This window comes from Heptranchias perlo, chromosome 35, assembly GCF_035084215.1.
Source record: "Heptranchias perlo isolate sHepPer1 chromosome 35, sHepPer1.hap1, whole genome shotgun sequence".
Lineage (NCBI taxonomy): Eukaryota > Metazoa > Chordata > Chondrichthyes > Hexanchiformes > Hexanchidae > Heptranchias > Heptranchias perlo.
Window position 1 is genome coordinate 13,424,307 of NC_090359.1, and position 21,524 is coordinate 13,445,830.

General features: G+C 45.7%; 1 protein-coding gene and 4 non-coding genes across 5 annotated transcripts in view; 3 read left to right on the forward strand and 2 right to left on the reverse strand.

The window, feature by feature from the left end:
* Positions 1-21,524, reverse strand: part of LOC137302245 (zona pellucida sperm-binding protein 3-like) — a 223,962-nt gene that overhangs the window by 126,194 nt on the left and 76,244 nt on the right. The window lies entirely within an intron of this gene.
* On the forward strand, positions 596-667 carry trnad-guc (transfer RNA aspartic acid (anticodon GUC)). The gene has a single exon. It is a non-coding gene; the product is annotated as a tRNA-Asp (tRNA).
* On the reverse strand, positions 1,690-1,761 carry trnad-guc (transfer RNA aspartic acid (anticodon GUC)). Its single transcript has one exon. It is a non-coding gene; the product is annotated as a tRNA-Asp (tRNA).
* Positions 2,723-2,794, forward strand: trnad-guc (transfer RNA aspartic acid (anticodon GUC)). The gene has a single exon. It is a non-coding gene; the product is annotated as a tRNA-Asp (tRNA).
* On the forward strand, positions 18,957-19,028 carry trnah-gug (transfer RNA histidin (anticodon GUG)). Its single transcript has one exon. It is a non-coding gene; the product is annotated as a tRNA-His (tRNA).

Genomic DNA, 21,524 nt, shown 5'->3' on the forward strand with positions numbered 1-21,524 from the left:
AGACTATTTGAGGACTGGATGCAGAGCAATTGTGATTTTTACTAACTGGTGGGTTAGGTGACAGATTCGAAATTCATTCATTTCCCTCGCGCAGGTTCAAATCTGACAGACTTCAGATCCCGTCATTCATCAACCTGTTTCATCTCTGCGTTTCAAAATTCAACAAGTTTCTTGTAGAATTAATAATTCTTAAGTGAATTAAAATTCCACAGCATTGAGGACCTCGAGTTTTATGCTCATTTTAATTGATCTGCAAGATTTCACGAAATCTACGACAGAAATGGAACAAAAATCAGCCAAATTATCCATATTCTGACTCTCAGTATTTCTGAGTCAATCCATGTGTATGTGTGTCTGTGTCTGTCTGTCTGTGTATGTGCCTCATATTTTCTATATTTTCCTGAGAAGTTCTGTCTCACTCTCTCCCGCGTTACCCACATCATGATCCAACATGAGATGGAAAAGTGGTCGGTAATTCTTCTTTCAACAGTGGTCCGTGGAAAGTTAAACAAACTGTCATCAAATGAACAGTTCAAACAGATTCACTGAAACGTGAAGCATCTGTGGTGAATATACGGCAAATGTCTGCACGAATTCCTCGTTAGTATAGTGGTGAGTATCCCCGCCTGTCACGCGGGCGACCGGGGTTCAATTCCCCGACGAGGAGGTTATTGCTGCTTTCGAAGCTTCACTTTCATTTATCTGCAATATTGGATGTTGAAAATACAATGAAAAACTGACTCGGCCTTTCCCACTTCCACAAATTGATTTCACAGCGATTTTAAAAATCTGCTCTCTGCCTCACGCTTCAGCTCGATGTGAGAACCACAATGATGGGCAAGAAATGAAACGCAGAATCGCGCTGTCACCAGAGAGAGACAGGTCTCGGAACAGGCGCAGACATGAAAGATCTCACATGCAGCAATGAAAAGGATGCATGTTTCAGTGAATCTATTTTAACTACTTCTTTGATGACAATTTGTTTAACTTTCCACATGCCACTGCTGAAAGAAGACTTACTTTCTATCTCTTTGTTAGTCAAGGTCCAGAGAAAAATTATTTGGGGAGCAGGTTAAAAGTGACAGATAGAAAGAAAGAGAGGGACACTCAGAAACGCATATAACAAGTGAGACAGACATAGTCATATTCACACATACACAAACACACAGATTCCGAGCTACATAAACACTCGCACACAGACATATACACACACCAATAACCTGAAAGTAACACAGGACTACTTGACAAACAGTGGAAGCAGCATGCTGTAGACAGAGCTAAACGATCCCACAAACAACGGATCAGATCAAAGCTCTGCAGTCCTGCCACACCCATTTGTGAATGATGGTGGATAATTAAACAACTAATGGGAAGAGGCTCTATGAACATCCCCATCCTCAATGATGGTAAAGCCCAGCGTGTGAGTGCAAAGTTTTAGAAACCGTCTTCAGCCAGAAGTGCCGAGTGGATGATCCATCTCGGCCTCCTCCCGAAATCCCCAACATCACAGAAACCAGTCGAACATCGAGGTGAAGAGTGAAGCTGAGAGCAGATTTTAAAACCGCTGGAATATCAGTGAAATTAAATCGGGGAAAGTGGGAAACTCCGAGTCAGTTTTACACTGTATATTCCGCATCGAATATCAGAGATAAATGAGAGAAAAAGCTTTAAAAGGCGGCAAATTTTAAACTCCCCGTCGGGGAATTGAACCCCGGTTTCCCGCGTGACAGGCGGGGATACTCACCACTATACTAACGAGGAACTGCTGCGTTGACTGTGCACTCATCCCAGATGGTGTTGGACATGCTTCACGTATCAGTGCATTTCTTTTAACTATTTATTTGATGACAGTTTTTTTCATTTTCCACGGGCCACTCTTGAAAGAACCATTTACATTTCCATCTCTTTGTTAGACAACGACAACTGACTCTGTCTTTCTTTCGTTCTTTCTTTCTCTCTTATCGTGGTGAGTTGCCCCACCTTAGTCCGGGGTTCAATACCCCGACTGGGAGGTAGCAGTTTTCAGACGCTAACTTTTAATTTTATGTCTTCGCCGACCTTCTTCCGAAACAAAAACTACAGAGCAAAAAAACAGGTGATTGTCACTTTCAGAATATTATTGTACGGAGACTATTTGAGGACTGGATGCAGAGCAATTGTGATTTTTACTAACTGGTGGGTTAGGTGACAGATTCGAAATTCATTCATTTCCCCCGCGCAGGTTCAAATCTGACAGACTTCAGATCCCGTCATTCATCAACCTGTTTCATCTCTGCGTTTCAAAATTCAACAAGTTTCTTGTAGAATTAATAATTCTTAAGTGAATTAAAATTCCACAGCATTGAGGACCTCGAGTTTTATGCTCATTTTAATTGATCTGCAAGATTTCACGAAATCTACGACAGAAATGGAACAAAAATCAGCCAAATTATCCATATTCTGACTCTCAGTATTTCTGAGTCAATCCATGTGTATGTGTGTCTGTGTCTGTCTGTCTGTGTATGTGCCTCATATTTTCTATATTTTCCTGAGAAGATCTGTCTCACTCTCTCCCGCGTTACCCACATCATGATCCAACATGAGATGGAAAAGTGGTCGGTAATTCTTCTTTCAACAGTGGTCCGTGGAAAGTTAAACAAACTGTCATCAAATGAACAGTTCAAACAGATTCACTGAAACGTGAAGCATCTGTGGTGAATATACGGCAAATGTCTGCACGAATTCCTCGTTAGTATAGTGGTGAGTATCCCCGCCTGTCACGCGGGCGACCGGGGTTCAATTCCCCGACGAGGAGGTTATTGCTGCTTTCGAAGCTTCACTTTCATTTATCTGCAATATTGGATGTTGAAAATACAATGAAAAACTGACTCGGCCTTTCCCACTTCCACAAATTGATTTCACAGCGATTTTAAAAATCTGCTCTCTGCCTCACGCTTCAGCTCGATGTGAGAACCACAATGATGGGCAAGAAATGAAACGCAGAATCGCGCTGTCACCAGAGAGAGACAGGTCTCGGAACAGGCGCAGACATGAAAGATCTCACATGCAGCAATGAAAAGGATGCATGTTTCAGTGAATCTATTTTAACTACTTCTTTGATGACAATTTGTTTAACTTTCCACATGCCACTGTTGAAAGAAGACTTACTTTCCATCTCTTTGTTCGTCAAGGTCCAGAGAAAAATTATTTGGGGAGCAGGTTAAAAGTGACAGATAGAAAGAAAGAGAGGGACACTCAGAAACGCATATAACAAGTGAGACAGACATAGTCATATTCACACATACACAAACACACACATTCCGAGCTACATAAACACTCGCACACAGACATATACACACACCAATAACCTGAAAGTAACACAGGACGACTAGACAAACAGTGGAAGCAGCATGCTGTAGACAGAGCTAAACGATCCCACAAACAACGGATCAGGTCAAAGCTCTGCAGTCCTGCCACACCCATTTGTGAATGATGGTGGATAATTAAACAACTAATGGGAAGAGGCTCTATGAACATCCCCATCCTCAATGATGGTAAAGCCCAGCGTGTGAGTGCAAAGTTTTAGAAACCGTCTTCAGCCAGAAGTGCCGAGTGGATGATCCATCTCGGCCTCCTCCCGAAATCCCCAACATCACAGAAACCAGTCGAACATCGAGGTGAAGAGTGAAGCTGAGAGCAGATTTTAAAACCGCTGGAATATCAGTGAAATTAAATCGGGGAAAGTGGGAAACTCCGAGTCAGTTTTACACTGTATATTCCGCATCGAATATTAGAGATAAATGAGAGAAAAAGCTTTAAAAGGCGGCAAAAGTTTAATCTCCCCGTCGGGGAATTGAACCCCGGTCTCCCGCGTGACAGGCGGTGATACTCACCACTATACTAACGAGGAACTGCTGCATTGACTGTGCACTCATCCCAGATGGTATTAGACATGCTTCACGTATCAGTGCATTTCTTTTAACTATTTATTTGATGACGGTTTGTTTCATTTTCCACGGGCCACTCTTGAAAGAACCATTTACATTTCCATCTCTTTGTTAGACAACGACAACTGACTCTGTCTTTCTTTCGTTCTTTCTTTCTCTCTTATCGTGGTGAGTTGCCCCATCTTCGTCCGGGGTTTAATTCCCCGGCAGGGGGGAAGCATTTTTCAGACACCATCTTTTAATTTTATGTCTTCGGCTGTCATCTTCTTACAAAACTACAGAGAAAAATAGAACAGAAGAAAAAATTAAACAGGTGATTGTCACTTTCAGAATATGATTGAACGGAGACGGGTTGGGGGCTGGATGCACGGTGTGTTACCGAGCGATCACTCATTGCGATTTTAACTAAGCAGTGGTTAAGGTGATAAATTTGAAATCCATCGTTAGATTTGCACCTACACCTAGTTTAAAATGGGTTCCTCAGTGATATCAATAAACCGATAACAACCCCGAAACCCCAGCGGGTATATTTGTTCCGATACTTCGTGACGGTCTCAATTTCCATTGAAATTTTCAATCAGCAAATCCCAGCGGTTGTTTTGAGTTTGACAAACTAATTTATGTACTTGACTGGTTCCTGGAAATGATCAAAGTGGGGTTTTCCTTACCCATACAGATATATAAATAAACACATTCGGTCATTTCGCAAAAGACAGTTGGATTAATAAATAAATCGCAGTATCTGTGGAGAGATCCCCGCTTTCCCGGGGTGTCATTGTGCACTTTGATTGATACTTCACGTTATTCACATCTTACACTCGCAACACCTCAGGACTTTGCTGATTTGAGCAGAGTTCAGCGAGCAATGCAAAGTTCATCCACCGTGGCTTCGGATTGGACCGAGGCCCAGGACTTCTGGATGAAGACAAGGAAGGAACCAACACATCAAACGGTAAATGTAATAATGGCGCGGATGGGATAAAAACCATGCGTGCAGAGCACAGTGGATTAGGAATCCATCACCTCAACCACTCGGTCACCTCGTCGCATGAACATTGCTCAGAAAGTCCATTTATTTTATTCGTTCAATGGAAAATCCTCGACTCAAAGGTCAAAAAGCAAGAAAGCCGCATTTCTATCATTAGATAGCAAATTATGAGGGAACACTATCAATTGGTCGCGTGGCCGAGCGGTCCAAGGCGCTGGATTAAAACTCCAGTCTCTGAAAGGATATGGGTTCCGATCCCACCTCTGCCAGAATTTAAAGTGCTTAGTACTTTAACCACATCACCAAACATCCTTCTTTTCCAACCAGTACCGTGCGCGACATTGCTGTTGTTCGGGCACGACTGCCACAGCTGATGTGCGTCGCCGTGATCGTATCATGGTCCATACTCTGCGTTGTGGTGGCAGGAATCCGAGTTGCAGGACAGTTTTGTTTACCGCTTTTGTCCTCTGCCACATTTGTGAATAGAATGCAGCAAGAAATCAATCTTCAGCACATGAAAGAAAATGTTTTTGTTGCTGGTGAAAACCTATCCATTCCTTCAAATCCCAGCACTCTCACATGCCTGGACTTGATGTTCCACAGTTCAAAACGGTCTGTTCTCCAGGCTTTTTCTTCCTTCCATAATCAATAGGCCGGCTTTCCTTTCCTCCTTCCATTTCAGGGACACTTTCCTCCGGCATTGCCGACTCTAACATTCACTTTCACGATCTTATTTGTTCTGCTACGACCGCTGTTTCTATCCCATTCTCACAGTTTTTCTTTCTCCGTCGCGTCTGTTCTGACGATGCCACTTTCCACAACAGTACTTCTGATATGTCTTCCTTTTTCCTCAACAGAGGATTCCCCTCCACTGCAGTTGACTGGACCTCGACTGTGTCCGTCCTATTTCCTGCACTTCTGCCCTGACCCATTCCACTCCCTCTCAGAACCACGGTAGGTCCCCTTGTCCTTACCTTCCACCCCACCAGCCTCCACATTCAACGTATCATCCTCCGCCACTTCCACCATCACCACAAACATCTTCCCCTCCCCTCCCCTTTCAGCCTTCCGAAGGGACCGCTCCCTCCAGGAAACCCTGGTCCACTCTTCCATCACCCCCAACACTCGCTCTCCTCCCCTCGGCACCTTCCCATGCGAGTGCAGGAGATGCAACACCTGACCTTTCACCTTCTCCCTTCCCACCTTCCAGGGTCCCAAACATTCCTTCCAGGTGAAACAGCGATTTATTTGTAATAGCTTTGCTGAACACCTCCGCTCAGTCCACAAGCGTGAACCTGAGCTTCCGGTCGCTTGCCATTTTAATTCCCCGTTCCACTCCCACTCTGACCTCTCTGTCCTCGGCCTCTTACTCCGTTCCAATGAAGCTCAACATAAGCTCGAGAAACAGCACCTCATCTTTCGATCAGGCTCTTTACAACCTTCTGAACTCAACATTGATTTCAATAACTTCAGATCATAAACACTGATCACATTTTTTCGGACAGCAAGTGCTGATTGTGGTTCAAATTTTGCCATTTACAGCTCCTCGAGACCCATCTTTTGTTTCTTTACTTGTCCCATTACCACCCTCCTTGCCTTGCACCATCATCCCTTTTGATATTTAATCACTCCTGCCCTCCACCCTATCAGAGACCTTCCCTTTTGTTCTTTCCTCCCCTCCCCTTCCTCCCCCATCCCTTTTCCTGACGCTGGACTTGCTTAAAAACTGTTTAATCTTCAACTTTTTCCATTTCTGACGAAGGGTCATCGACCTGAAAAGTTAACTCTGTTTCTCTCTCCACCGACGCTGCCTGACTTGCTGATTATTTACAGCATTTTCTGGTTTTATTTCAAATTTCCAGCATCGGCAGTATTTTGCTTCTCATATCTCCTTCTGTGGCTCGGGGTCAAATTTTGTTTAAAATCTCCTGTGAAGCGCCTTGGGACGTTTCGCTACCTTAATGGTGCTATGTAAATAGTTCGGGCAAAAACTCACCGACTGACGTGAGGCGCCGTGATCGTATAGTGGTTAGTACTCTGCGTTGTGGTCGCAGCAACCTCGGTTCGAATCCGAATCACGACATAGTGTGCGCTGCTCCTTTTGTTCTCTCCCGCGCTTGCGAAAAAAATGCAACAATTTCTCAATATTGAACACATGAGAAAAACATTTTTTGTTGGTGGCGAAAACCTATTTATTCCATCAAATCCCAGCACTCTCACATGCCTGTACTTGATGTTCCACAGTTCAAACCCACCTCTTCTCCCAGTTTTTTCTTCCTTCCACAGTCAATAGGCCGCCTTTACTTTCCTCCTCCCATTTCATGGACACTTTCCTGCGGCATTGCCGACTCTAACATTCACTCTCACGATCTCACGCCTTTAAGTTTGTTCTGCTCTGACCACTGTTTCTATTGGGCACATGTCCCATTCGCACCAATGATCATTTGTGCCTTGAAACCAGTCGATACATTTCGATCTGAGTGACCGCTCGACAGACAAACACGACGAAAGCAGGGCTGGTCTCTGGAAAGACAGCCGCCCGATTGTTCACAAAATTTACTTGTGGAATCTTGTGATCCAGGGGATGGTAACTGAAGAACTGGTTTTTGTTTTGATGCTTGTTGGCTCTTTTCTCTCAGCAGTTGAGTTGCGTGAGCGACGGGCAGCGCCACAGAGCTGCGAATGGCGGTTGAAAGGTGCACATTTGGCAAGTTGGGGCGGTGCAGTAAGATCGGAAGTGTTCCGCCTTGATCTTAATAGTTCCATTGAAGCGTGCGATTGAATCGAGTAGATGATAAATATAAAGAGCGCCTGTGGGGAAAAATGAGCGATTACAGGCCATGAGCGAAAGGTTTTTCAAATTCTCGTGGCGCAGGACGCTGTGTGCGGAAACGGCAGATTTTAAAGCGCGTGTGTCGGAAAGTAAAGTGCGATCTTGTGTGTGAGAAGAGCACAAGAAAGTTGTGCTTGAAGCTGCGCCCTTGAGGCAAGTTGCAGGTTGTCAGGAAAACTGCGATAGTGAAAGCTCAAAAATAAACCCAGAAACCGCTGGCAACACTCAGCAGGTCAGGTGGTAGCTGTGGAGAGATACTCAAGTATTTATCCAATTCTCCTTTTAAAGTTACGATTGAATCGAGCTCCACAATCCGTTACGGCAGTGCGTTCCAGATCATATCAATTCCCTGTGTCAAAAAAATCTCCTTATTTCCCTTCTAGTTCTTTTGCTAATTATCTTAAATCTGCGTCCGTTGGTTGCCGACCCTCCCGCCAGTGGGTGAAGTTTCTCCTTATTCACTCCATCAAAACCCCTCTTAATTTTGAACACGTGGATTACTTCTACCCTTAACCTTCATTGCTCGAAGCAGAACAATCCCAGGTTCTCGAGTCTCTCCACACAACTAAACCCCATCCCTGGTATAATTCTGGTAAATCTCCTCTCCATCCTCTCCAAGACCTTGACCTCCTTAATAAATTATAGTGCCCAGAATTGGACACAATACTTCAGATGAGGCCTGAACAATGATTTATAAACGTTTAATATAACTTCCTTGCTTTTGTACTCTATTTCTCTATTATTAAGCCAAGGAACTGGATGCTCTTTTAACGGCTTGAAGAAATCGTGCTGCCACATTCAAAGATGTTGATGAAAATTACCAGGAACACATTGAGTCAGCTCACTCGGCTCAGGCCCGGGACTGAGCCTCGGCTTTTCTTGCTCCGTGGCTCAGTAGCACACCTCGTGAGATCAGCTAACTCAGTCCAGGCTGGAGATGCTGCCTGACCTGCTGAGTGTTTCCCGCATTTTCTGTTTTTATTATTAATATAACCTGAGCTCCTTCGAGCGTTTGTTGGTCGATTCACTGATAAAGCTGGGAATTGAGGGGAAGCTGGTTCATGGCGAACCCCAGCTCTGAATCCCCCCGGCAGAGAGTTCAATGAATGTTTAATATAAATGAGATTCACCGACAGTATCAGAAAATCTCTGCTTGATGGTCGGACTCATTCTCCCGAAGTGAGGAATGAGCGGGAGGGGCAATTCCACCCGGGGTTATATTTTATTCAAACAGGATGACCCAAAGGCCAGTTTGATGTGGGTCCGAAATAGCTCAGTTGGGAGAGCGTTGGACTGAAGATCTAAAGATCCCGGGTTTCGGCAGTTTTGGATTATTTTGTTTCTTCTTCTTTGGGCCGATTCTCGAACATTTATTTGCACTGACATTTTTACCCGACACTGAACGGTTGGGGATGGAATAGAGAGACATCAAGGATGTCTGTATTTAGCTTTTATTTCTCTATTTCCTTCTGCCTTTCTCTCTGGATTTTGTCTCTCTCGGTGCCCGATGAACATTTGATTTGATGCATTTGTCCTAAACTGATGCCTTTTCCACATCTCAGGGCGGTCAGACACGCTCTGTCTGTCTGTTACTGCTTGTGACCATTAACGGGAACAGGCCGCGAGTTAAACATTTATCAGCAAACCGCCAGAGAGATAACACAGCGGGAATAAAACACATTGCCTCACATTGTTAGACACCGAGTGACACAGATTGTAATGTGTGTCAGTAAACAGACCCGGAAAACAGAGTCCGAGAAAGGAAAGAAATAAAGAGATAGAAAAGAGTCATAAAAAGAAAGAAAACCCTTTCTCCACCCCAACAACAACAACAACTTGCATTTATATCGCGCCTTTAACGGAGTAAAACGTCCCAAGGCGCTTCACAGGAGCGATTATCAAACAAAATGTGACACGGAGCCACATAAGGAGATATTGGGACAGGTGAGGTATGTTTTAAGTGACTTAAGGGAGGAGAGAGAGGTGGAGAGGCGGGGAGGTTCAGGGAGGGAAATCCAGAGCTTTGGGCCCAGTCGGTTGAAGGCACGGCCGCCAATGGTGGAGCGATGAAAATCGTGGATGCGCAAGAGGCCTGAATTGGAGGAGCTCAGAGATCTCGGAGGGTTGTTGGGGTGGAGGAGGTTACAGAGATCGGGCGGGACGAGGTCATGGAGGGATTTGAACACGAGGATGAGAATTTCAAATTTGAGATGTTGGTGGACTGGGAGCCAATGTAGGTCAGTGAGCAGAGGGGTTCTCCTCCTGAACGGTGGTTTGAATGTTTGGGGGGCGGGGCTGTGATAAATATCTCGATTTAATATAATGATCCCACTTTTCAACTACCCCGAATTATTGCAATGCTGACCTGGAACAATCTAGAACATACCGCAAAACAAGACATTAAGTTCAATGGTTACTTGTGCGAGGAGTTTAAAAGATTCTTCTACGAAGGAGAAGGCTCAAGAAACGGACTGTGAACATTTCATGATGGTCTATTTATTTGTGGCCAGAGAGAGGGATGGAGTCGGTGACTAGTGAACGGAGTTTGTGCCAATATTTATTTGGAGGAATGTTTTTCTCATCCATTACTGGATGTTGAAAAAGCAGTGTGAGAAATCAGAGACAGTGGAGGGGTCGAGACAGGTGGTCAGGTAGAGGTGGGTGTTATCAGCGTACATGTAGAACCTGACATTATGTTTTCGGATGATATCGCAAGAGGCAGCATGTGGATGAGAAATAGGTGGGGGTCAAGGATAGATCCTTCGGGAACTCCAGAGGTAATGGTGCAGGAACGGGAAGAGAAGCCATTCCATTTGATTCCCTGGCTCCGATTGGAGAGATAGGAATGGAACCAGACGAGCTCAGTTCCATCCAGCTGGAAGACGGAGGAGAGACACTGGAGGAGGATGGTGTGGTCAACCATGTCAAAGGCTGCAGACAGGTCGAGAAGGATGAGGAGGGATAGTTCACCACGGTCACAGTCACAGAGGATGTAAATTGTGACTTTGATTAGGGCCGTTTCAGTATTGTGGCAGGGGCGGAAAACTGATTGGAGGGATTCAAACATGCAATTGCGGTTGAAATGGGCACGGGTTTGGGAGGCGACAACACGTTCAAGGACTTTGGAGAGGAAAGGGAGGTTGGAGATGGGCATTATCGACCTGGATCTGTACTTTCATGAAATATATATTTGAAACGCGAGGTCTCTCTGTTCATTCACAGCGTCTGTGCCGTTCTATTGAGTGTGCACTTCCAGTCCTTGTTTTTCCTCATAAAATATATTATCTCATAATTTCCACATTAAATTCAACTTATCAACTGTCTGCACCTTCTATTAACTTGTCTATAGTAGAATTACATAGAATTTACAGCACAGAAACGGTCCATTGTGCCTAAATGTTCCATGACTGTGTTCATGCTCCACATTCCCACCCTTCTTCACCGCACCCTATCAACATATCCTCTATTCCTTTCTCCCTCATGTGTTTGTCGAGCTTTCCCTAAATGCATCAATGCTAGTATCCTCAACTATTCCTTGTGGTACCGAGTTCCACATTCTAAGAACATAAGAAATAGGAACAGGAGGAGGCCATGCGGCCCCTCGAGCCTGCTCCACCATTCACTCAGATCATGGCTGATCTTCGATCTCAACTCCACTTTCCCGCCCGATCCACATGTCCCTTGATTCCCTTAGAGTCCAAAAATCTATCGATCTCAGACTTGAATACACTCAATATCCACAGCCCTCTGGGATAGAGAATTCCAAAGATTCACAACCCTCTGAATGAAGAAAGTCGTCCTCACCTCAGTCCTAAATGGTTGACCCTTTACCCTGAGACTAAGACCCCTTGTTGTGGATTCCACAGCCGGGGGAAACAGCCTCTCATCATCTACCCTGTCGATCCGTCTCGGAATTTTTCATGTTTCAATGAGATCACCTCTCATTCTTCTGAACTCCAGCGAGTATAGGCCCATTCTACGCAATCTCCACTCATAGGACAACCGTCTCATCCCAGGAATTAATCTAGTGAACCTTCATTGCACCGCAACTAAGGCATGTATGTCCTTTCTTAGATAAGGAAACCAAAGCTGCACACAATGCCCGAGGTGTGGTCTCACCAAAGCCCTGTATAATTGCAACAAGACTTCCTTACTCTTGTACTCCAACCCCCTTGCAATAAAGGCCAACATACCATTTGCCTTCCTAATTGCTTGCTGTACCTGCATGTTAACTTCTTGTATTTCATGTACAAGACAGCAAAATGAACATCAACATGGAAACATGGATAATTTATGGCACAGATGGAGGCCATTCAGGCCATCATGTCTCTACAGGTCGTAAAAGAGCCACCCCGCCTAATCCCACTTTCCAGCACTTGGTCCGTAGCCCTTTAGGTTATGGCAATTCAAGTGCATATCCAAGTACTTTTTAAATGTGATGATGGTTTCTGCCTCTACCACACTTTCAGGAAGTGAGTTCCAGAACCCCACCACCCTCTGAGTGAATTTTGTTTTCCTCAGCTCATCTCTAATCCTCCGACCAATCCCCTGCTAAATGGGCCCTCTGCTAAGGGAAATAGGTCCTTCCTGTCCATTCTATCCAGGCCCCTCATAATTTTATACACCTCAATTAAACCACACCTCAGGCTCCTCTGTTCCAAAGAAAACAACCCCAGCCTGTCCAATCTTTCCCCATAGCTAAAATTCTCCAGTCCTGACAACATCCTCATAAATCTCCTTTGTACCCTCTCAAGTGCAATCACATCTTTGCTGTAATGTGGTGACCACAACTGTGCACAGCACTCAAGCTGTGGCCTAACTAGTGTTTTATACAGTTCTAGCATAACTTCCCTGCTCTAATATTCTATGCCTCGGCCAGTAAAGGAAAGTATCCCGTATGACTCCTTAACCAACTTATCTACCTGTCCTGCTACCTTCAGGGATCAGTGGACACGCACTCCAAGGTCTCTCTCTCCCTCCACACCTCTCAGTATTCTCCCATTTATTGTGTATTCCCTTGCCTTGTTTGACCTCCCCAAATGCATTACCTCACACGTTTCTGGGTTGAATTCCATTTGCCACTTGTCTGCCCACCTGACCAGTCCACTGATATCTTTCTGCATTCTACCGCTTTCGTCCTCACTATTAACCACACGGCCAATGTTTGTATCATCTGCCAACTTCTTAATCATGCCCGCTACATTTAAGTCTAAATCATTAATATATACCACAAAAAGCAAGGGACATAGTACTGAACCCCGTGAACCCCAATGGAAACAGCCTTCCAGTCACAATCCGTCAACCATGACCCTTTGCTTCCTGCCACTCAGCGAATTTTGAATCCAATTTGTCACTTTCCCCTGGATCCCATGGGCTTTTATTTTTTTGACCAGTCTGCCATGTGGGACCTTGTCAAAAGCCTTGCTAAAATCCATGTACACTACATCAAACGCATGACCCTCACCAACCCTCCTTGTCACCTCCACAAAAAATTCAATCAAGTCAGTCAGACAAAACCTTCGCTGAACAAATCCATGTTGACTGTCCTTGATTAATCCGTGCCTTTCTAAATGAAGGTTCATGCTGTCCCTCAGAATTGATTCCAATAATTTGCCCACCACCGAGGTTAGACTGACTGGCCTGTATTTACTGGGTCTGTCCTTTTCTCCATTTTTAAAGAACGGCCAACTTTAGCAGTCCTCCAATCCTCCGACACCATGCCTGTAGCCAGGGACGATTGGAAAATGATGGTCAGGACCTCCCTTATTTCCTCCCTTGCTTCTTTCAACAGCCTGGGATACATTTCATCCGAGCCTGGCAATTTATCTACTTTCAAAGATGCTAAACCCCTTAATACTTCCTCTCTCATTATGTTTATCCCATCCAATATTTCACATTCCTCCTCCTTAACTACAATCTCTGCATCGTCCCCCTCTTTTGCGAAGACGCAAATTATTCATTGAGAACCATTCCCACGTCTTCCACCTCCACGAATAGGTTATCTTTTTGGCCTCTAATAGGCCCTACTCTTTCCTTAGTTATCCTCTTGCTCTTTATGTATTTATAAAACATTTTGGGTTTTCCTTAATTTTACTTGCCAGTATTTTTTCATGCCCTCTCTTTGCTTTCCTAATTTCCTTTTTAATTTCACCAACGTTTAATTATTTCTCACCATTTAAAACATATTCTGTTCTTTTATTCTTCCCATCAAAGTGAATAACCTCACATTTCCACACATTGTATTCCATCTGCCGCCTTCTTGCCCACTCACTAAACCTGTCTATATCCCTTTGCAGACACGTTGTGTCCTCCTCACAGTTTACTTTCCCATCTTGCTTTGTATCGTCAGCAAACTTGGACACATTGCACTCGGTCCCACCATCCAAGTCGTTAATACAGATTGAAAATAGCTGACACCCAAAAACGGCCGGCATTGCTCTCTGTTCAGTTAAGAGGAACTTCCCTGCTTTGAAATTCGTCCAAGCCTTGTTGAGGTGCAACACGTCCATCTTGTGCAGGTCTTTAATATTAATCAATACACAATGAGGCCCTGGGAAAGCGAATATCTCTCCACAGATGTTGCCTGATCTGTTGAGTGTTGCCAGTAGTTTCTGGGTTTATTTTCGAGCTTTCACTATAGCAGTTTTCCTGACAATCTGCAACTTGCCTCAAGGGCGCAGCTTCAAGAACAACTTTCTTGGGCTCTTCTCACACACAAGATCGCACTTTACTTTCCGACACACGCGCTTTAAAATCTGCCGTTTCCACACACAGCGTCCTGCGCCACGAGAATTTGAAAGACCTTTCGCTCATGGCCTGTAATCGCTCCTTTTTCATCACAGGCGCTCTTTACATTTATCCTCTACTCGATTCAATCACAAATTTCAACAGAACTATTAAGATCAAGGCGGAACACTTCCGATCTGACTGCACCGCCCCAACTTGCCAAATGTGAACCTTTCAACCGCCATTCGCAGCTGTTTTGCGCTGCCCGTCATTCACGCAACTCAACTGCTGAGAGAAAAGATCCAACAAGCATCAAAACAAAAACCAGTTCTTCAGTTACCATCCCCTGGATCACAAGATTCCACAAGTAAATTTCGTGAACATTCGGGCGGCTGTCTTTCCAGAGACCAGCCCTGCTTTCGTCGTGTTTGTCTGTCGAGCGGTCACGCAGATCGAAACGTATCGATTGGTTTCAAGGCACAAATGAACATTGGTGTGAATAGGACATGTGCCCAATAGAAACAGCGGTAGGAGCAGAACAAACTTAAAGGAGTGAGATCGTGAAAGTGAATGTTGGAGTCGGCAATGGAGCAGGAAAGTGTCCATGAAATGGAAGGAGGAAAGTAAAGGCGGCCTATTGAGTGTGGAAGGAAGAAAAAGCTGGGAGAAGAGGCGGGTTTGAACTGTGGAACATCAAGTACAGGCATGTGAGAGTGCTGGGATTTGATGGAATATGAGATTTGCTTTCACGGATCAAAGATGACTGCATTCTATTCGCATGAGAGGCAGAAGACAAAAGAAGCAGCGCGCACTGTGACGTGACTCAGATTCGAATCGAGGTTGCAGCAGGTCACAACACAGAGTCCGAACCACTATCCGATCACGGCACCACATCCCACCTGTGTCAACGTTGTCTGTACTATTTACCTTTAATGTAGCAAAACGTCCCAAGGCGCTTCACAGGAGCGTTTTGAAACAAAATCTGACACCGAGCCACAGAAGGAGATATTAGAAGCAAAATACTGCAGATGCTGGAAATCTGAAATAAAACCAGAAAATGCTGCAAATAATCAACAAGTCAGGCAGTGTCTGTGGAGAGAGAAACAGAGTTAACGTTTCAGGTCGATGACCCTTCGTCAGAAATGGAAAAGGTTGAAGATTAAACAATTTTTAAGCAAGTCCAGCGTCAGGAAAAGAGATGGGGGAGGAAGGGGAGGGGAGGAAAGAACAAAAGGGAAGGTCTCTGATAGGGTGGAGGGCAGGAGTGATTAAATAACAAAAGGGGTGATGGTGCAAGGCAAGGAGGGTGGTAATGGGACAAGTAAAGAAACAAAAGATGGGTCTCGAGGAGCTGTAAATGGCAAAATTTGAACCACAATCAGCACTTGCTGTCCGAAAAAATGTGATCAGTGTTTATGATCTGAAGTTATTGAAATCAATGTTGAGTTCAGAAGGTTGTAAAGAGCCTGATCGAAAGATGAGGTACTGTTTCTCGAGCTTATGTTGAGCTTCATTGGAACGGAGTAAGAGGCCGAGGACAGAGAGGTCAGAGTGGGAGTGGGACGGGGAATTAAAATGGCAAGCGACCGGAAGCTCAGGGTCACGCTTGTGGACTGAGCGGAGGTGTTCAGCAAAGCAATTACAAATAAATCGCTGTTTCACCTGGAAGGAATGTTTGGGACCCTGGAAGGTGGGAAGGGAGGAGGCGAAAGGTCAGGTTTTGCATCTCCTGCACTCGCATGGGAAGGTACCGTGGGGAGCAGAGCGAGTGTTGGGGGTGATGGAAGAGTGGACCAGGGTGTTGTGGAGGGAGCGGTCCATTATGAAGGCTGAAAAGGGAGGGGAGGGGAAGATGTTTTTGGTGGTGGCATCGCGCTTGTACGTGGAGGAAATGGCGGAGGATCATACATTGAATGTGGAGGCTGGTGAGGTGGAAGCCAAGGACAAGGGGGACCCTATCATGGTTCTGGGAGGGAGGGAGGGGAAGGGGTAAGGGCAGAAGTGGAGTCAATAGGACCGACACAGTCGAGGGCCCAGTCAACTGCAGTGGAGGGGAATCCTCGATTGAGGAAAAAGGAAGACAGATCGGAAGCATTTGTGTGGATGGTGGCATCATCAGAACAGACACGACGGAGATGGAGAAACTGGGAGAACAGAATAGAGTCCTTACAGGAAGCGGGGTTGGATGAAGTGTAATCAAGGTAGCTGTTGGGGTCGGTGGCCTTATAACAGATATTGGTTGACAGACCATCCCCGGAAATGGAGATAGAGAAGACGAGGAAGGGAATGGAAGGTTCAGAGATGGACCGTGTGAAGGCGAGGGGAGGGTGGAAATTGGAAGCGAACTTGATTGGGGCGAGAGCAGGAAGTGACATCGATGTACCAGAAAAAGAGGTGAGGGGAACTGAGTAGTACTGGAACAAAGAATCTTCCACGTATCCCCCAGAAAAAGTCAGGCATAGCTCGGACCCACATGAGTTCCCATAGTGACATCTTTCATTTGGAGAAAGTGAGTGGAGTCAAAGGAGAAGTTGTCCAAAGTAAGAACAAGTTCAGCCAGACGGAGGAGAGTGGTGGAGGATGGGGATAGGTTGGGCCTTCGTTCATGGAATAGGCGGAGGGCCCGCAGGCCGTCCTGTTGTGGGGGGTGGGGGTGGGGGGGGGGGTGGTGGTGGAGGTGTAGACGGACTGGAAGTCCATGGTGAAAAGGAGATGGTTAGTGCCGGGGAACTGGAAATTGTTCAAGTGGCACATGGAGTTGTAAGATTCGTGGATATTGGTCGGAATAGACTGGACGAGGGGAGAGAAAGTAGAGTCAAACTAGGAAGAAATAATTATCCGGGGGCACGAACAGGCTGAGACGATGGATCTCCTGGGTCAGTTCTGCATGTGGATCTTGGAAGGAGTTAGAAGCGGGGTTGGGGGACAATGAGGTGGAGGCCTTGTGGAGGAAGATCTCCAGAGGAGATAAGGTCATTGAAGGTCTGGGAAACTATGGCTTGATGTTCGGTGGTGGGATCACGCTCCAAGGGAAGGTAGGAGGAGGTATCGGAGAGTTGGCGTTCAGCCTCACAACAACAAGAGCGCCGCCATTGTCAGCAGGTTTAATGACAATGTCAGGGTTGGACCTGAGAGAACGGAGTGCTGCGAGTTCAGATGGAGGGAGGTTAGAGTGAGTGAGGGGAGTAAAGAAATTGAGACGGCCGATGTCACGCTGGCAGTTCCCAATGGAAAGATCAAGAGAGGGTAAGAGGATAGAGGGAGGGGTCCAGGTGGAATGAGAAATCTGAAGATGGGAGACAGGGTCCGCTGTGCGGGGGGAAGACTCCTGGACAAAGAAATGGGCGCGGAGGTGAAGGCGACGGAAGAAGAGCACAGCATCGTGTCGAGCTCGAAACCCATTGAGGTGGGGGCGTAAGGGGATGAAACTGAAGCCTTTGCTGAGGACTGACGTTCGGGGTCAGAGAGGGGAAGGTCAGAGTGAATGGTGAAAACACGACAAAGAGATTGGAGGGAGGGGTGGGGTCAGAGGAAAGTGAAGGGGAAGAAGGATCGGGAGGGGTGTTGGAATCTAAGAGTTGTTGAAACTTGCGGTCCTTGACACCTGAAAGGAAGAAAAAAGTTTTTTGTTGAAGCGCCGGATGAGGCGAAGGATGAAATGGAACTGCGGACCAGGACAGCTCTGAAGGAGAGAGATTCGGTGCTGCTGAAGAGAGAGTGTTTGATCAGGTTTCTACTAAAACTCACTTTCACAGACACATCTCCTTCCTTAGCAACTGTGTCCGGCTCCGACTTATTCCACGTGGATTCCAACTTAAATTCCACCCTTCAAGTTTCGGATCCACCCATGATTCCAGATATCTCCATGATATTCAGCGTTCCTCCAACCACTGCTCCCGCCGCTTCCTGAGATCCACGCTCAACGCCACGCACCGCCACATGCTCACTCTCGACCTCTCTCTCCACGCATGGTTTTTATCCCATCCGCGCCATTATTGCATTTACCGTTTGATGTGTTGGTTCCTTCATTATATTCATCCAGAAGTCCTGGGTCTCGGTCCAATCCGAAGCCACGGTGGATGAATTTTGCATTGCTCGCTGAACTCTGCTCAAATCAGCAAAGTCCTGATTGGCGGCCGGAGGTGTTGCGAGTGTAAGATGTGAATAACGTGAAGTATCAATCAAAGTGCACAATTTCTGTTTAATCTTCAACCTTTTCCAGTTCTGACGACGGATCATCGACCTGAAACGTTAACTCTGTTTCTCTCTCCACAGATGCTGCCTGACTTGCTGATTATTTACAACATTTTCTGTTTTTTTTTTCAAATTTCCAACATCGGCAGTATTTTGCTTCTAATATCTCCTTCTGTGGTTGTGTCAAATTTTGTTTGAAAACGTGACTGTGAAGCCCCTTGGGATCTTTTGCTACCTTCATGGAGCTTTATAAATACTACAGGCAGAGCAGTTCCAGCTGTGGTGTGGTGCCGTGATCGTATAGTGGTTAGTACTCTGCGTTGTGGCCGCAGCAACCTCGGTTCGAATCCGAGTCACGGCATAGTTTTTGTCTTCTGCCTCTCTTGCTCATCGAATGCAGTAATATTTCAATCTTTGATACATGAAATAAAACCAAATATTCCATCTAATCCCAGCACTCTCACATGCCTGTACTTCATGTGCCGCAGTTCAAACCCGCCTGTTCTCCCAGCTTTTTCTTCCTTCCACAGTCAATAGGCCGTCTTTACTTTCCTCCTTCCATTTCATGAACATTGCCGACTCTAACATTCACTTTCACGATCTCACGCCTTTAAGTTTGTTCTGCTCCGACCGCTGTTTCTATTGGGCACATGTCCCATTCGCACCAATGTTCATTTCTGCCTTGAAACCAGTCGATACATTTCGATCTGCGAGACCGCTCGACAGACAAACACGACGAAAGCAGGGCTGGTCTCTGGAAAGACAGCCGCCCGAATGTTCACGAAATTCACTTGGGTGATCTTATGATCCAGGGGATGGTAACTGAAGAACTGCTTTTTGTTTTGATGCTTGTTGGCTCTTTTCTCGAAACAGTTGAGTTGCGTGAGCGACGGGAAGCGCTGCAGAGCTGCGAATGGCGGTTGAAAGGTGCACATTTGGCAAGTTGGGGCGGTGCAGTAAGATCGGAAGTGTTCCGCCTTGATCTTAATAGTTCTGTTGAAGCGTGAGATTGAAGCGAGTCGAGGATAAATGTAAAGAGCGCCTGTGGGGAAAAAGGAGCGATTACAGGCCATGAGCAGAAGGTCTTTCAAATTCTCGTGGCGCAGGACGCTGTGTGTGGAAACGGCAGATTTTAAAGCGCGTGTGTCGGAAAGTAAAGTGCGATCTTGTGTGTGAGAAGAGCACAAGAAAGTTGTGCTTGAAGCTGCGCCCTTGAGGGAAGTTGCAGGTTGTCAGGAAAACTGCTCCAGTGAAAGCACAAAAATAAAACCTGAAACTGCTGGCAACACTCAGCAGGTCAGGTGGTATCTGTGGATAGATCCTCGCTTTCCCAGGGCCTCATTGTGCATTGATTAATATTAAACACCTGCACAAGATGGACGTGTTGCACCTCAACAAGGCTGGGACCAATTTCCAGGCAGGGAAGTTCCTCTTGACTGAACAGAGAGCAATGCCGGCCGTTTTTGGGCGTCAGCTATTTTCAATCTGTATTAACGAATTAGATGAAGGGACCGAGTGCAATGTGTCCAAGTTTGCTGACGATACAAAGATAGATAGGAAAGTAAGCTGTGAGGAGGACACAAAGTGTCTGCAAAGGGATATAGACAGGTTAAGTGAGTGGGCAAGAAGGTGGCAGATGGAGTATAATGTGGGGAAATGTGAGGTTATTCACTTTGATGGGAAGAATAAAAGAACAGAATATGTTTTAAATGGTGAGAAATCATTAAACGTTGGTGAAATTAAAAAGGAAAATAGGAAAGCAAAGAGAGGGCATGAAAAAATAGGCCTCTTGCGCATCCACGATTTTAATCGCTCCACCATTGGCGGCCGTGCCTTCAACCGACTGGGCCCAAAGCTCTGGATTTCCCTCCCTAAACCTCCCCGCCTCTCGACCTCTCTCTCCTCCCTTAAGACACTTAAAACCGACCTCACCTGTCCCAATATCTCCTTATGTGGCTCCGTGTCACATTTTGTTTGATAATCGCTCCTGTGAAGCGCCTTGGGACGTTTTACTCCGTTAAAGGCGCGATATAAATGCAAGTTGTTGTTGTTGTTGGGGTGGAGAAAGGGTTTTCTTTCTTTTTATGACTCTTTTCTATCTCTCTATTTCTTTCCTTTCTCGGACTCTGTTTTCTGGGTCTGTTTACTGACACACATTACAATCTGTGTCACTCGGTGTCTAACAATGTGAGGCAATGTGTTTTATTCCCGCTGTGTTATCTCTCTGGCGGTTTGCTGATAAATGTTTAACTCGCGGCCTGTTCCCGTTAATGGTCACAAGCAGTAACAGACAGACAGAGCGTGTCTGACCGCCCTGAGATGTGGAAAAGGCATCAGTTTAGGACAAATGCATCAAATCAAATGTTCATCGAGCACCGAGAGAAACAAAAACCAGAGAGAAAGGCAGAAGGAAATAGAGAAAAAAAAGCTAAATACAGACATCCTTGATGTCTCTCTATTCCATCCCCAACCGTTCAGTGTCGGGTAAAAATGTCAGTGTAAATAAATGTTTGAGAATCGGCCCATAGAAGATGAAACAAAATAACAGAAAACTGCTGAAACCCAGGATCGAACCAGGGCCCTTTTCAATCTGTTGAACGCTCGCCCCATTGAGTTGTTTCAGCCCCACTGTAAACTGCACTTTAGGTCATCTTCTTGGAATAAAATATAACCCCGGGTGGAATTGCCCCTCCCGCTCATTCCTCACTTCGGGAGAATGAGACCGACCATCAAGGAGAGATTTTCTGATCCTGTCGGTGAATCTCATTTATATTAAACATTCCTTGAACTCTCTGCCGGGGGGATTCAGAGCTGGGGTTCGCCATGAACCAGCTTCCCCTCAATTCCCAGCTTTATC